The sequence below is a fragment of the Peromyscus californicus genome, unplaced genomic scaffold (assembly GCF_007827085.1).
Source record: "Peromyscus californicus insignis strain IS unplaced genomic scaffold, ASM782708v3 Scaffold_4__1_contigs__length_199733344, whole genome shotgun sequence".
Classification (NCBI taxonomy): Eukaryota; Metazoa; Chordata; class Mammalia; order Rodentia; family Cricetidae; genus Peromyscus; species Peromyscus californicus.
The window spans coordinates 4,227,305-4,241,250 of NW_026294562.1; positions in this window are offsets into that span (position 1 = coordinate 4,227,305).

The window sequence follows — 13,946 nt, forward strand, 5'->3', positions numbered from 1 at the left end:
GGAATCCCAGCATCAGATTAAAGCCTCTTTTATTATTATTATTAAGAGATTTTCTATTCATTTTACATACCAACCACAGATTCCCCTCTCCTCCTTCCTCCCATACTCTAGCCCTCCCCCCCAATCCACCCCCCATTCCCACCTCCTCCAAGGCAAGGTCTCCCATAGGGAATCAGCAGAGCCTGGTACATTCAGTTGAGGCAGGTCCAGGCCCCTCCTCCCTGCACCAAGGCTGCGCAAAATGTCCTGCCATAGGCACTAGGCTCCAAAAAGCCAGCTCATGCACCAGGGGTGGGTGCCAATCTCCCTGCCTGGGGGCCCCCCTAAACAGTTCAAGCTAAACAACTGTCTCACTTATCCAGAGGGCCTAGTCTAGTACCATGGGGGCTCCTAAGCTATTGGTCCACAGTTCATGCGTTTCCACTAGTTTGGCTGATCGTCTCTGTACATTTTCCCATCATGATCTCGATCCCTCCTCTCTCTCATCGATTGGACTCCTGGAGGCTCTGCCTGGCACCTGGGCCATGGATCTCTGCATCTGCTTCCATCAGCCAATGGATGAGGGCTCTATGATGACAGGGTATTCAGCCATCTGATTACCAGCCCCTAGGAAAGACACATGGATCACCCAACAAAGGAGAAATAGATGAGATCTACATGAGCAAATTGGGTGTGTGTGTGTGGGGGGGGTAATGGAGGGCAAGGGATGGGGGAATGAAAACATAGGAGAATGAGAGGTTCGAGCTAGAACAGGGACGGAATGGGAGAGCAAGGAAAGAGATACCATGATAAATGAAGACATCACGGGAATAGGGAGAGACAGAGTGCTAGGGAAGTTCGCAGGAATCTACAAGGATGACCCCACCTTAGACTACTGGCAATAGTCAAGAGTTTAAAGCCTCCTAGGAAAAGTTTTTATTCAAATGCTCAGGAGAAGTGGCTTTGATGCCATTAGTCATAGTACTTACTTATCTGTGTGACCTGAAGGATTTCTGCCCAGGGGCCTCCAGACAGTTAGGTACTTCTGGATAAATCTTCAGGCTGTACCCTCTCTGGTCTCTTGATCTTCCTTAAGGGATTAGAACAGAATTTTCTGGAACTGCATGCTGTGGGATGTTCTGTATGGCAAATGTGTTGCTGATTAGTCAATAAATAAAACACTGATTGGCCATTGGCTAGGCAGGAAGTGTAGGTGGGACAAGGAGGAGAATAAAGCTGGGAAGTGGAAGGCTGAGTCAGAGAGACACTGCCAGCCGCCATGATGAGAAACAGCATGTGAAGATGCCAGTAAGCCACGAGCCATGTGGCAAGGTATAGATTAATGGAAATGGATTAATTTAAGCTGTAAGAACAGTTAGCAAGAAGCCTGGTATGGCCATACAGTTTGTAAGCAATATAAGTCTCTGTGTTTACTTGGTCGGGTTTGAGTGCTGTGGGACTGGCAGGTGAGAGAGATTTGCCCTGACCATGGGCCAGGCAGGAAAACTCCATCTACAACTGCATGCTCTATAATCTTTAATCTTGCTTCCTGTCTCATCCAGTGTGACCTTGCAGGGGTAAGGGAGACCTCTGGATATCATTTCACTATGCAGCCCAGAAATGTAGAGACAGAGAGTCAAGAAGAGATTAGAAGTCCCACTTATTCTGTTTTCTCAGGGAACTCACTATCTTGCCTGCTTACTTTTCCAGGAATCCTGACATGTGTTCTCAAGGGCCAGCCTGGGTCTGTTTTGCAACTTCCATCAAAACATCCCTTTCTTAAAGAGGAATGGTGCAGAGTGAGGACTTTGACTCAGAGCTGATTTCCAGGAGCCTGTGCTCACGCAATTCTTTTAATAGATGAATATGAAAGAATAAAAAGCCCAGCTTTGCATGAGGGCAGCTAAGGAGCCAGGATCAAAAGAATAATTCGGACTCCATCTCTAAGATGTTCTTCCTTCCTTCCTCCCCTCTCTTCTTTTCTTTTCCTTTTTTTCCTTTCCTTTCCTTTCCTCTCCTCTCCTCTCCTCTCCTCTCCTCTCCTCTCCTCCCCTCCCCTCCCCTCCCCTCCCCTTCCCTCCCCTCCCCTCCCCTCCCCTCCCCTCCCCTCTCCTCTCCTCTCCTTTCCTTTCCCCTTTCCTTTCCTTCAAGCAGTCGAGGCAAGGGGCACTTTCTTGCCCAGTGGCTAACTTTTGCCACGAAGAAAGCAAACTCCATAATGAATTTCTTTGATGCCCATCTTCCTCTTTGAAGTAATTGGTGCTGCCAGGAGCAGACATGTCTCACTGTTGAGAAAAGACTAAGTTCTTAAAACACTTTAAATGCCATATTCTGTAGGTCTTTGAAGTGTTGAAGATTACCTACCTAATTGAAATATATCTATGTATACCTAGAAAACTTAACTAACATGACTGTAAGTTTGATTATCATAGATGACCAATTATTAATCTGTATTTCTTAATTATGCATTATAATTTTAAATGAGTTGCATAAACATAGTATCTTAAACAAGAGTAGAAATACATATACAGTATAATAAAATTAACTTTAAATTTGTATCAATAACCCAAATCTATACTAATGTAAAGTATATAAGATTAATAGTTGTTTTTTTGGATTAAAGTAGATTCAATAATGTAGCTAGAGTTTTCCTGCCTTGCCCACAGTAAGGACAAATCTTTGTCACCCGCCAGTCCCACAACTGCTCAGACCCAACCACGTAAACACAGAGACTTATATTGGTTACAAACTATATGGCCGTGGCAGGCTTCTTGCTAACTGTTCTTACAGCTTAAATTAATCCATTTTCATAAATCTATACCTTGCCACGTGGCCCGTGGCTTACCGGCATCTTTACATGCTGCTTGTCCTGGCGGCGGCTGACAGTGTCTCTCTCTCAGCCTTCCACTTCCCAGAATTATTCTCCTCCTTGTCCTGCCTATACTTCCTCCTGCCTGACTACTGGCCAATCAGTGTTTTATTTACTAACCAATCAGAGCAACACATTTGCCATACAGAACATCCCACAGCACAATAATCTATCCTTTTGTCCTATAACTTCTATATCATATCCCCCTTTTATTCTTTAGACAGAGATTGACTATGACTCACAAAAATAGGATAGATGATAGAGTATTTTCTTAGATTTTGCTAAATACAAATAGACTAGATATTGTAACTGTAATTCTTGCTTGATAACTGTTTTGATACATGTAATTTTATGTTTAACTATGTCAAAGTTAAAATCTTCCTTTTTGATTAGACAGAAAAGGGGAAATGCTGTGGGACGTCTTTCTGTATGCTGTGATTATGTGTGGCTCCCACTGAATAATAAATAAATCTGGCCTATGGCAAGAAAGCTTACAGCTAGGCAGAAAATCCAAGCAGAGATATAGAGGGAAGAGGGGCGGAGTTGGAGGAGCAACAAGACACCAGCAGACCGATAACACCACGGCCACGTGTCAACATATAGATGAATAGGAATGGGTTAGTTTAAGAGTTAGCTAGCCAGAAGCTGAAGCCATAGGCCATACAGTTTGTAATTAATATAAGCCTCTGCGTGATTATTTTACAAGTGTCTGAGGGACCTTGGGTGGGAGAGATTCGTCCAGACTGCTGGGCAAGGCAGGACCAGAGAAACTTCTGGCTACATTTATTTTCTTTTCCTTTCTTTTCATTCAAGACTCGGCTGGTTGGGATTACAGGTGTGAACCATAAACCCATCCATTCAAGAACATTCATTGTAGGATTTCGGCTAACAGTGAAGCTAGAAAACCCCCAATGACTGGCAAATGAGAACTGGTGAAGTATCCCATAACAAACACTACAGATGACGCCACCCTGGGCAGCATCTAGACACCCAGATAGGAAAATCTCCAGGGTAAATCGGTAAATGAAAATGCGCTCTGTAGACCCAGAGCATGTTATGAACAAAGTCATGTTCCATTGTGCACGTGTCCTACCGTCATGTACACGGTTTCAATGTGCGTGTGTCCTACAGCCATGTACACAGTTTCCTTGTGCGCACCTCCTACCATCATGTACATTGTTCCATTGTGCGTGTGTCCTACCATCATGTACACATGTGTGTAAAGAAGGAAGCTGTGCAGAAGGATAACTGACAGGTAGAGCTCTTACGCATGCCTCAAAGCCCTGTGGGCTAAAAGCTTGATCCGCAGTTTTAGGTGACTGAGAGTGTACCCCAAAGGGACTGTGGAGTTCTGGTCTCTTTTTTTCTCTTGTTTCTCAGCCATAAGTTAAACAGTTCTACTCTGCCACCCATTCCTGCTAGGACACTTTGCCTTGTCACGGCCCAGAACAACAGGGTCCACTGACCAGGAATGGCTTCTCCAAAGCTGTGAGTGATGGATTCACAACATGCCCCCACGGTTGGGCATTGTTTGCGCATGCCCGGCGGACCTAGACACTTCTGCCTAGCCAGTTCCTGGTCAAAATAGCCATTTCCGGGTCAAGGCGTCTCTCGTGACCAGGACTCCGTGACTTTGCATGGTTGAGTAAGCAGCCATGTGATCTGTGCATGTGTGGAGTAGTTACGTTGACCTGTGTTCGCGTGTGCGCCACCCAGCCTTTATAAGCCGGTGCCATATTCCCGGCTCCCTCTTCTTCTTTCCCACACATGTGTCTCTCCACAGGCCTGAGCACTCGTCTGTCCCTTTTATCTTAATAAAACTCTTGTTAGTGGATTCTTTCGTGTTTCGTGACATTTCCTCGCAGGGTAAGAGTGCCACTAAATAACTAACAGTGAGCCCAAACAGATGTTTCATCTTGTAACACTGCTGATGTGTGTGTTGGTGTAGGGATGGTGTGTGGTTTGAAAGAAAATGGCCCCCAAAGGGAGTGGCATTAATGGGAGGTGTGGCCTTGTTGGAGGAAGTGTGTCACTGTGGAGGCGGGCTTTCAGGTCTCATGCTCAAGATACAGCCCAGTGTTGGAGACTACTTCCTGTTGTCTTCAAGATATAGGACTCTGAGCTACTTCCCCAGTACCATGTCTGCCTGCACACTGCCATGTCCCACCATGATAACAGACTGAACCTCTGAAGCTGTAAGTGAGCCACCCCCATTAATGTTTTCCTTTATAAGAACTGCGGTGGTCATGGTGTCTCTTCACAACAATAGAAACCCTAACTAAGACAAAAGTTGATACTAGGGACTGGGGTATTGCTATGATGAGCCTGACCATGTTTTGTTTGGAGGAATTTGGACTTTGGGTCTTTGGGTTAGGAAAGCAGTGGAATGGTTTAAGCACTGCTTAATGGGCCATACTAGTAGGAACATGGAAGGCAATGGTGCTGATAATGATTTGAACTGTCAGGGGGCTAGCTCAAGAGATTTCAGAGGAGAAGCATTTTTAGTATGATGCCTAGAGATCATTCTTATAATATTTGGGTGAAGAATGTGGCTGCTTTTTGCCCTTGTCTGAAGAGTCTGCCCAAGGGTAAAGTGAAGTGTTTTAGATTAATTGCACTGGCTAAAGAAATCTCAAAATAGCCTAGTGTAGACTCTTGTGTGGTTATTAGTGGTAACTCTAATGAAGATTTATAATGAAAAGGAGCAAGCTGAGCAAATAAAAATACAAAATGAACAGACTGAGAAAAGGGACACCAGGAAGTAGACTAGAGCTAAATCCTGTGTTCAAGGAGATAAACAGATTAAGAAATGGAATAAAGGGAGTAGTGGCCTCAGGTCAAAATCACACCCAGCTAAATTTGCAACTTGTGAAAAGGAATTAAAGAAAAGCTTAGAGTTGGGTGTGGTGATGCATGCCTTTAATTCCAGCACTCAGAAGGCAGAGGCTGGAAGATCTCTGAGTTTGGGGCCAGCCTGGTCTACAGAGCAAGTTCAAGGACAGGCAAGCTTAGACAGTGAAGGTAACAACCCAAACCAGAAAGCTCGTGAAGATGTGATTGAATGAGGAGGTCATGTTTCAGCCCCAGCAAGCAGCAGAACTTGGCATCTTTTGGCCACGTGGTTCTGGCTTTAGAGCTAAGAATAGAAGAAACAGGTTATGGACTTTGCTTCTGTGACTAAGGAAAGCTGCTGAGGACAGGCACGTGTCAGGGGTATCCTTGAATGGAGACCTAGAGAAAGGCCATTGAGTAAAGCTGTGAAGTTGAAGACTGGATTGCTTGGAGAACTCAAGATGTTAGAGATGCCAGAATCATGAGAAACCTGTTAATATTCTGATCTACTCCTTGAAATCCCACCCCTTGGCGCCACCCTGTGTCCTGATGTAAATGCCTCATTCTAAGAAAAAGCTCCTCCCCTTCCTCTCTCTCTTCTGCTTTTCCTCCCAGGAGGTGCGCACCCTCGACCTCTCCCCCCCTCCTTCTCTCTCTTTCTCTTTCCTTTCATCCCTCTATTATAATAAACTCTTCAGGTAGATGCAGCATCTGGGTTGTGAATTACTGGCTGTGGTCATGCATCTGACCAGCATGTTTCTTTGCACGCATGGGATACTCTTGGGGTCCCCCCGCCCCCCACAATAATTCATAACAATACCTGCAGAGGAAAGCTGCTAATAGGGAGTGAAACTAGCCCAAGAGAAAGAACTGTGTTGCAATCAATAAAGCTGAATGGAGCTGGAGATCTGAAGAGTGTTTTTGACATCAGACATGGAGATGCAGAGTTTAGAGTTTGCCCAGCTGGTTTTCAGTCTTGCTTTGGTCCAGTATTTCCTCACCATGCCCCCTTTCCTTTGTTTTGGAATGATAATGTATATTCTGTGCCATTATATGTTGGAAGTATGTGATCTGTCTTTTCATTTTGATTTTATAGGGGATTACAGTTAAGAGACTGCATGAATCTCAGAAGAGACTTTGAACTTTGGACTTTTAAACATTGTTGAGACTGATAGACTACGGAGACTTTGAAATTGGACTGAATGCATGTTTGCATTTTGATAGGCTACAAGCCTTTGAGAGCTAGGGAGTGGAATGTGGTGGTTTGAAAGAAAATGGCCCCCAAAGGGAGTTGCACTTTTAGGAGGTGTGGCCTTGTTGGAGTAGGTGTGACCTTGTTGGAGGAAGTGTGTCACTGTGGAGGCAGACTTTAAGGCCTCATATATGCTCAAGATATCACGCAGTGTTGAAGACCACTTCCTGTTGCCTCCAAGTCAACATGTATTTCTCCAGCACCATGTCTGCCTGCATGCCACCATGTCCCACTATGATGATAATGGACTGAACCTCTGAACTGTAGGCCACCAATTAAATGTTTTCCATTATAAGAATTGCCATGGTCATGGTGTCTCTTCACAGCAGTGGAACCCTGACTAACACAGCTGACCGACACACCATCGAACGATGATCTCCTCACTGGATTTTGCTGTTTCTAGATGCTTGGTTCCACTTACTGGGATTACAGGCTCGTACTGTTATGCCTGGCTTTCCGGGTGTCTTTTGAACTATGATTTCTGCAGCTTGTTTTCCCCACCCCTTGTGGCTGCCAGAACAATCAACCTGCTACGACTGTCTGTATCCCAAATAGAAGCAAAGGCCAGGAATCAGCCAAAAATATCTTTTGAAAGGTCATTTCTTAAAATTGAATCCTCTTGAGCTGGGCGGTGGCGGCACACGCCTTTAATCCCAAAACTTGGGAGGCAGAGCCAGGTGGATCTCTGTGAGTTTGAGGCCAGCCTGGTCTACAGAGCGAGATCCAGAACAGGCACCAAAACTACACGGAGAAACCCTGTCTCAAAAAAGCAAAACAAAACAAAACAACAACAACAAAACAACAACAACAAAAAGTTGAGTTCTCTTGCATAAAAATCCCCTCAAAGTAAAATTAAACTTCTTCTTTTAAAATTATCTCAAAGGGGTGTAGCTCTTGTCTAGCAGGCACAGTGCCCACACGGGGCTCAAGGCCTCAGTGATTGTCCCCAACCCGGGACAGAATTGTGCCCAGCAGAGGGAGAGGGCACTGTTGGATGCTGGATTCAACTGTAAAGCAGCATAGACAGAACACAAGGAAGCTTATGCTGATTCCTGGGTGACTTGGCTAGTGCTTTTTGGCCTGACACCTGTGAGGGGCAGAATCAGTTTCTACCTCTGCCCTGACCCATTATACTGATTTTGTCCTGTATCATGACTTGTCTTGATCTCCCAGCCAGAAAGCCCAGAACTGGAAAGCTAGCCCAGTGTCCATGATCATGATCATTGTTATTTATTTTCACCTGGTCTGGAGGCTAGAAGTCTGTAACCAAAGAGCCAGCAGAGACCTGTGCTGGAGGGAATCCTTTCTGGATTGTTGATGGCCACCTTCTTGCCATGTTCTCATGAGCCTGGGAGTCAAAGTGTGCAGGTTTGCCTGTCTCTTCTTCATGTGGGGTTAGGGATGGAGCCCAGGGCTTGTGCAGCCCAGGTGAGCAGTCTACCCACCGAGCTCTGCCCCAGTCCGCTGTCTCATATTGCCATTGGACTTCTCATAGTCTCCACCTCATTGTTGAAATTCCCTCTCCTATCATTCTCAACTTTCCCGACCAGATACTTTTTTTTTTCTTTAAAGATTTATTTGTTTATTATGTATACAGTGTTCTGCCGGCATGAATCCCCGAAGGCCAGAAGAGGGCACCAGATCTCATTATAGACAGTTGTGAGCCACCATATGATGCTGGGAATTGAACTCAGGACCTCTGGAAGAGGAGCCAGTGCTCTTAAACCCCGAGCCATCTCTCCAGTTCCCCACCAGATACCTTAATGTATTGTTATAATAATTTTTAAATCCTTCTCTGATACTTCTGATACCCAGATCTGTTGATTCTATCTAGTGTAATTTTCTTCCCTTCTGAAGAGTTTCCTCCATCGTTCTTATAGTACAGGCAGCAGAGAATGGGGCCAGAGTAGACCTTCCAAGACCCTCCCAAGCAGTCCCCTCCCCACAGTTAGCTCCCATTTCCTAATAAGTCCATTGAACTAGGAACTGGTCAATGGATTCATTGACAAGGTTAGCACAGTCCTGATCTAATTACCTCTGAAACCATGAATCAAAATTAACTCTGCGTCTTCTAAATTGTCTTTCTTTGGTTGTGAAGGTCAGTTTTCTGTCACCTTGACATAAGCCAGGATCATTTGAGAAGAGGGAGTCTCAGTTGAGGAGGCGCTATACAACTGGCATGTAGTTCAGTCTGTGGGGGTGTCTTCTTGATTGATGATTGGTATGGGAGGCCCCAGCCCACTGTGGGCAGTGCCACCCCTGAGCTGGTGGTCCTGGGTTCTATACGGAAGCAGGCTGAGAAAATCAAGGTAAGCAAGCCAGTAAGCAGCACCCCTCCATGGCTTCTGCATTAGTTCCTGCCTCCAGATTCCTGCCTTGAGTTCTTGTCCTGGCTTGCATTGCTGAAAAGTGGGAGTGTAAGTCAAATAAACTGTTTTCTTTCCAAGTGGCTTTTGAGAGAGAAAGCAAATTAGGGCACAAGTATTCTGTCACAGCTAAATAACATACATAGAGAGAGCCAAATCAGTTTCCTTTCTCATTATAGCCCTGCCTTTTCTTCTTTTCAATATGTGAACATAGTTGACTTACATCATCACTCTTGTCTGCTGGTTACAGTCTGTCTGTCTGTCTGTCATTTGAGCCTGTTAAGGACTGACTTGTCTTGGGGCTTTGAGGTACATTCTCCTTGGCTTCTTCAGCCATTTTTACTGGAGGCTGAGTACTGCAGCCTTGCTTTATTGAATGCTGGATGCTGTTCATTATTGTTCTTTATTCTAGTGGCTGTTACAGTCTTTGCAGATCAATGTGCTCTTTTCAAGGCTTTTTTAAAAGCCATGAGAGTGGACGGAATAAATCTTTCACTCTGGCAATATTTGAGCTTTCCTATTCAAGTGTGACTCCTGTGGGTCCTCCACCAAATGCCTTAGATTAACTATCAGGAATGTCTGCTGTACCTTGGGGACCATGTGAGCCCAACAAATGGCTTGGTTTTCAAGTGTTTGTCCATTTTCCTCTCTGGGTCTCCAAGTGATGTCCACACAGCCAAACAGTCAATAAGGTCTCAAGAGGATGCATGTGTGTACTGGAAGTTCTCCCTGTCCCAGTGGCCATCGCTGGCCAATAGCTCCCCAGCCAGGGCTGGGACTTCATGACCACCTCCCTCCTCCACGATGGGATTTTCATGTGGCTTGATTGTTTACAGGTCTTGCACATGCTGTCCAAACAGCTGCCAGTTCCTCTGTGCAGCTGCCCTGCTGTGTCGGGAACGCACTGTTTTTCTGTCTTCATCCACTCCTAGGGCTCCTGTAGTCTTTCTGTTCTCCTCTTCTGTGATGATCCCTGAGCCTTGAGAGGAAAGGGTGTGATACAAATGTCCATTTAGGACCGAATATTCTCAAGTCTCTTATTCTCTGCATGCTGGCCAGTTGTGGGTCTCTGTTATTGGTCAATATTCACTACAAAAACAAACTTCTCTGAGGAAGCCTAAGAGATACACCAGTCTATGCATGAATCCATGGGTATAATGGTAAGTCATTAGGAGTCAGCTTAATATTATGTCTGTTTAACAGAATAGTAGCAGTAGGTTCTTCTCTAGGTCTAGGACTTACTTAGCTGTGGGTTCTTGGTCCCTTAACAGGGGCAAGTGTGAGGTCCATCTTATGGATGGGCCTTAGAGCCAATCAGAAAGTGGTTGGCTGCTCCTGTAACCTTCATGCCACTGTTGTGCCAGTGGGAATATCTTGCTAGGCTAGTCATATTTTAACTCATAGGATTCATAACTAGGTTAGACTGATGTTTAATTAATTTTTTCCCCAGTTGGCCTGAATAGTTCTTAACCAACACCCAAACACCATGAAAGCTAGCTAGTAGGGATGATGCTTCTAGGTTAGGACCACCTTGGTTTCTGCATGTTTATTTTTCTTTGCTTTTTAGTATTGTCCAGTTTCAATGTAATGTGTCTGTTTCTGTTTTTAACTCATTCTAGTTGATACATTTGTATTTCCTTAGTTTGTTGACATTTGCAATATTCTCAGCTGTTTTCTTTCAGTGTTGGCTCTCCTGTATGTTTTTAATTCTTTCTTAGGATTTTTTATTATTTATATATCAACCCTTCTCCTATCCTCCATCTATCCTTTAAAAAGGTTTTTATTTAAAGTATTTTTTTTCCAGCTGGGTGGTGGTGGCGCATGCCTTTAATCCCAGCACTTGGGAGGCAGAGGCAGGTGGATCTCTGTAACACGAATTCTAATAGGTCTTTTAATACAAAGCCCAGAACTAGATATTAGGGTAAATGCTGAAAGATCAGGGAGACAAAGGAACAAGCCACTGCCATGTCTTACCTCTCAGATTCCTCAGTCTGAAAAGCCTCTAGTTCCTGTCTCCTCACACCTTATCTACCTTTCTCAACCCAGCCATCACTTCCTGGGATTAAAGGTGTGTGCCACCACTGCCTGGCTCTGTTTCTCTCCTAGACTGAGTCAATCTCATGTAGTCCAGGGTGGTTTTGAACTCACAGAGACCCAGACAGATCTCAGCCTCCCGGGTGCTAGTATTAAAAGTGTGTACCACCACTGCCTGGCATCTATGTTTAATCTAGTTGCTTGTTCTGTTCTCTGATCTTTAGGCAAATTTTATTAGGGTACACAATATATCACCACATTTCCCTTTTTTGTCTAAAATAATAAAAGAAGATTATAACTAATATAAGAAAAACTATATACAGTAAATATAATGAGTATATACAATATATATATAGTCAAGAATTACATTAACAATGTCCAATCCATAAACATTTGACAAATTCAGAGAAAATACTCCATTATCTATCCTATTTTGGTGAGTTCAAAATGTTGTACCTAAATCACTTTCTATCCAAACTTATATTACCAACTGAATACTATCTTTTGATGTCTTTCAAACTTATACACTTTACACCTCTTTAGTGAGTTTCTTCTCTGAATTTGTTAACAAGGAAAACTATAACTATCTAATCTCCTCCCTCAGAGACCCAAGAAGGAAATAATATTACCTAAGTAAGCAAGAAGTACAAGCAAGTGACTTCCAAAAAAAGTGAGAAATGACAGAAACAGCTGGCTGCCTGGACAGTCACCCGAGGTTCCTCTGCAACGTTGGGGCATCCATCTTTGGTCTACAGGCCTAGCTTATCTGACAGACTTTTGTGTGAAGCAGGATTTTCTGAAAGGCTGTCCTGTTTTGTCTTGGCAAGGTGCAGCAGTCCATTTGTTGTGTCCTGCTTGTCCATTTGGACAGCATACTGTCAGCAGTCAAGGCAAGGGCAGTTTCTTGCCCAGTGGCTAACTTGCCACAAAGAAAGTAAACTCCATATGGAGTTTCTCTGATGCCCATCATCTTCTCTGAAGTAGATTGGTGCTGCCAGGAGCAGACATGACTTATTGTCATAAAAAAAAGAAGCCATTATTAAAACATTTTAAATGCAATATTCTGTAGATCTCTGAAGTGTTTGATGATGACCTGTTTATATAAAATATGTCTGTTTGACCTTGAAAACATGCCTAGCCTGACAAATTCCATTGTAATAGGTGACTAACTACTAACCTGCATTTCTTTATTATCCTAAATAGTTGGTAATAATAACTTTCAAGGACTAGAAAATTGTATTACATTGTTAAATGAACTGTATATGTACAATACAATATCTTGAACAAGATTAGAAGTATATGTACAGTATATTCTAACAAAAATAATTTCAATTTTGTATCAATGTACAAAATTTGTATATAATATACAAAAATTTAATCCAATGTAAAATATTTAAAACAAGTAGTTGCTTTCTAAAAGTAAATTCAATAATCTACCTTTTTATCTTATATCTATATCCTCCCCTTTTTCTTTTCAGGGTAGATTCAATAATCTACCCTTTTATCCTATTATTTCGGTATCTTTTTTTTCAGAGTAGATTCAATAATCTACTTTTTTATCCTATCATTTCTATATCATATCCCCCTTTCTTCTTTTAGAAAGAGATTGACTATGACCAATAACCATTTTTAACGAACCACTAAACAAAAACAAACACCCATAATCCATTTTTTTGGAATGTGGGTATAGTTTTCTAGGCTACTTCCTGCTGATTGGGGGCACTGGTAGTCTTATGGGGACACAAAGAAAATTTAGGATTAGTCTTTGAGGCTGGATCATCTCAGCTAGCCATCTCGATATTGTCCTGAGCAGTTTGTAGTCCAAAGCCGATTTTTTGGTGGTGTTTGTCAGTTTAATGGCATTATCATTGTCCATGTGGGATCATTGCTATGGAGTCCTATCGTCTTTTTGGAGACTTCAGAGATTACATTAGGTGTGGTCATGGTTCACTGTAGAAAATCTTTTCTGTGGGACATTTTTTTTCTGGATGATTTGTCCTTTTTCTTCAGATGTCTCATTTGTCCTGTTCTTCAGATTCCTTAGCCTTCATTCTCCTGAAAGACAAAAGCAAAATCCTTCCCCAACCCCAAATGTGGGGAGATTCCCCTTTTAATCTTTATCAGTTTTGATTTCTGGTTACTCCTGAATTTTTTGTTCTTTCTTCTATAGTTATTCTAGCATCCAGAATATGGTTTTTTACAATAGGCATTAGGTTCTTTAATTGCTCTGGGAAGGGATTTCCTCCATGATGACAAGAAAGGACTGAATGGAATTTGACATGGGTGTAGCTAGAGTTTTCCTGCCTGGCCTACAGTCAGGACAAATCTCTGTCACCTGCCAGTCCCACAGCTGCTCAGACCCAACCAAGTAAACATAGAGACTTATATTGCTTACAAACTGTATGGCCATGGCAGGCTTCTGCTAACTGTTCTTACATCTTAAATTAATCCATTTCTATAAGTCTATACCTTGCCACGTGGCTCGTGGCTTCCTGGCATCTTCACATGCTGCTTGTCATGGCGGCGGCTGGCAGTGTCTCCTCCCACCTTCCTGTTCTCTCAATTCTCCTCTCTGTTAGTCCCGCCTATACTTCCTGCCTGGCCACTGGCCAAT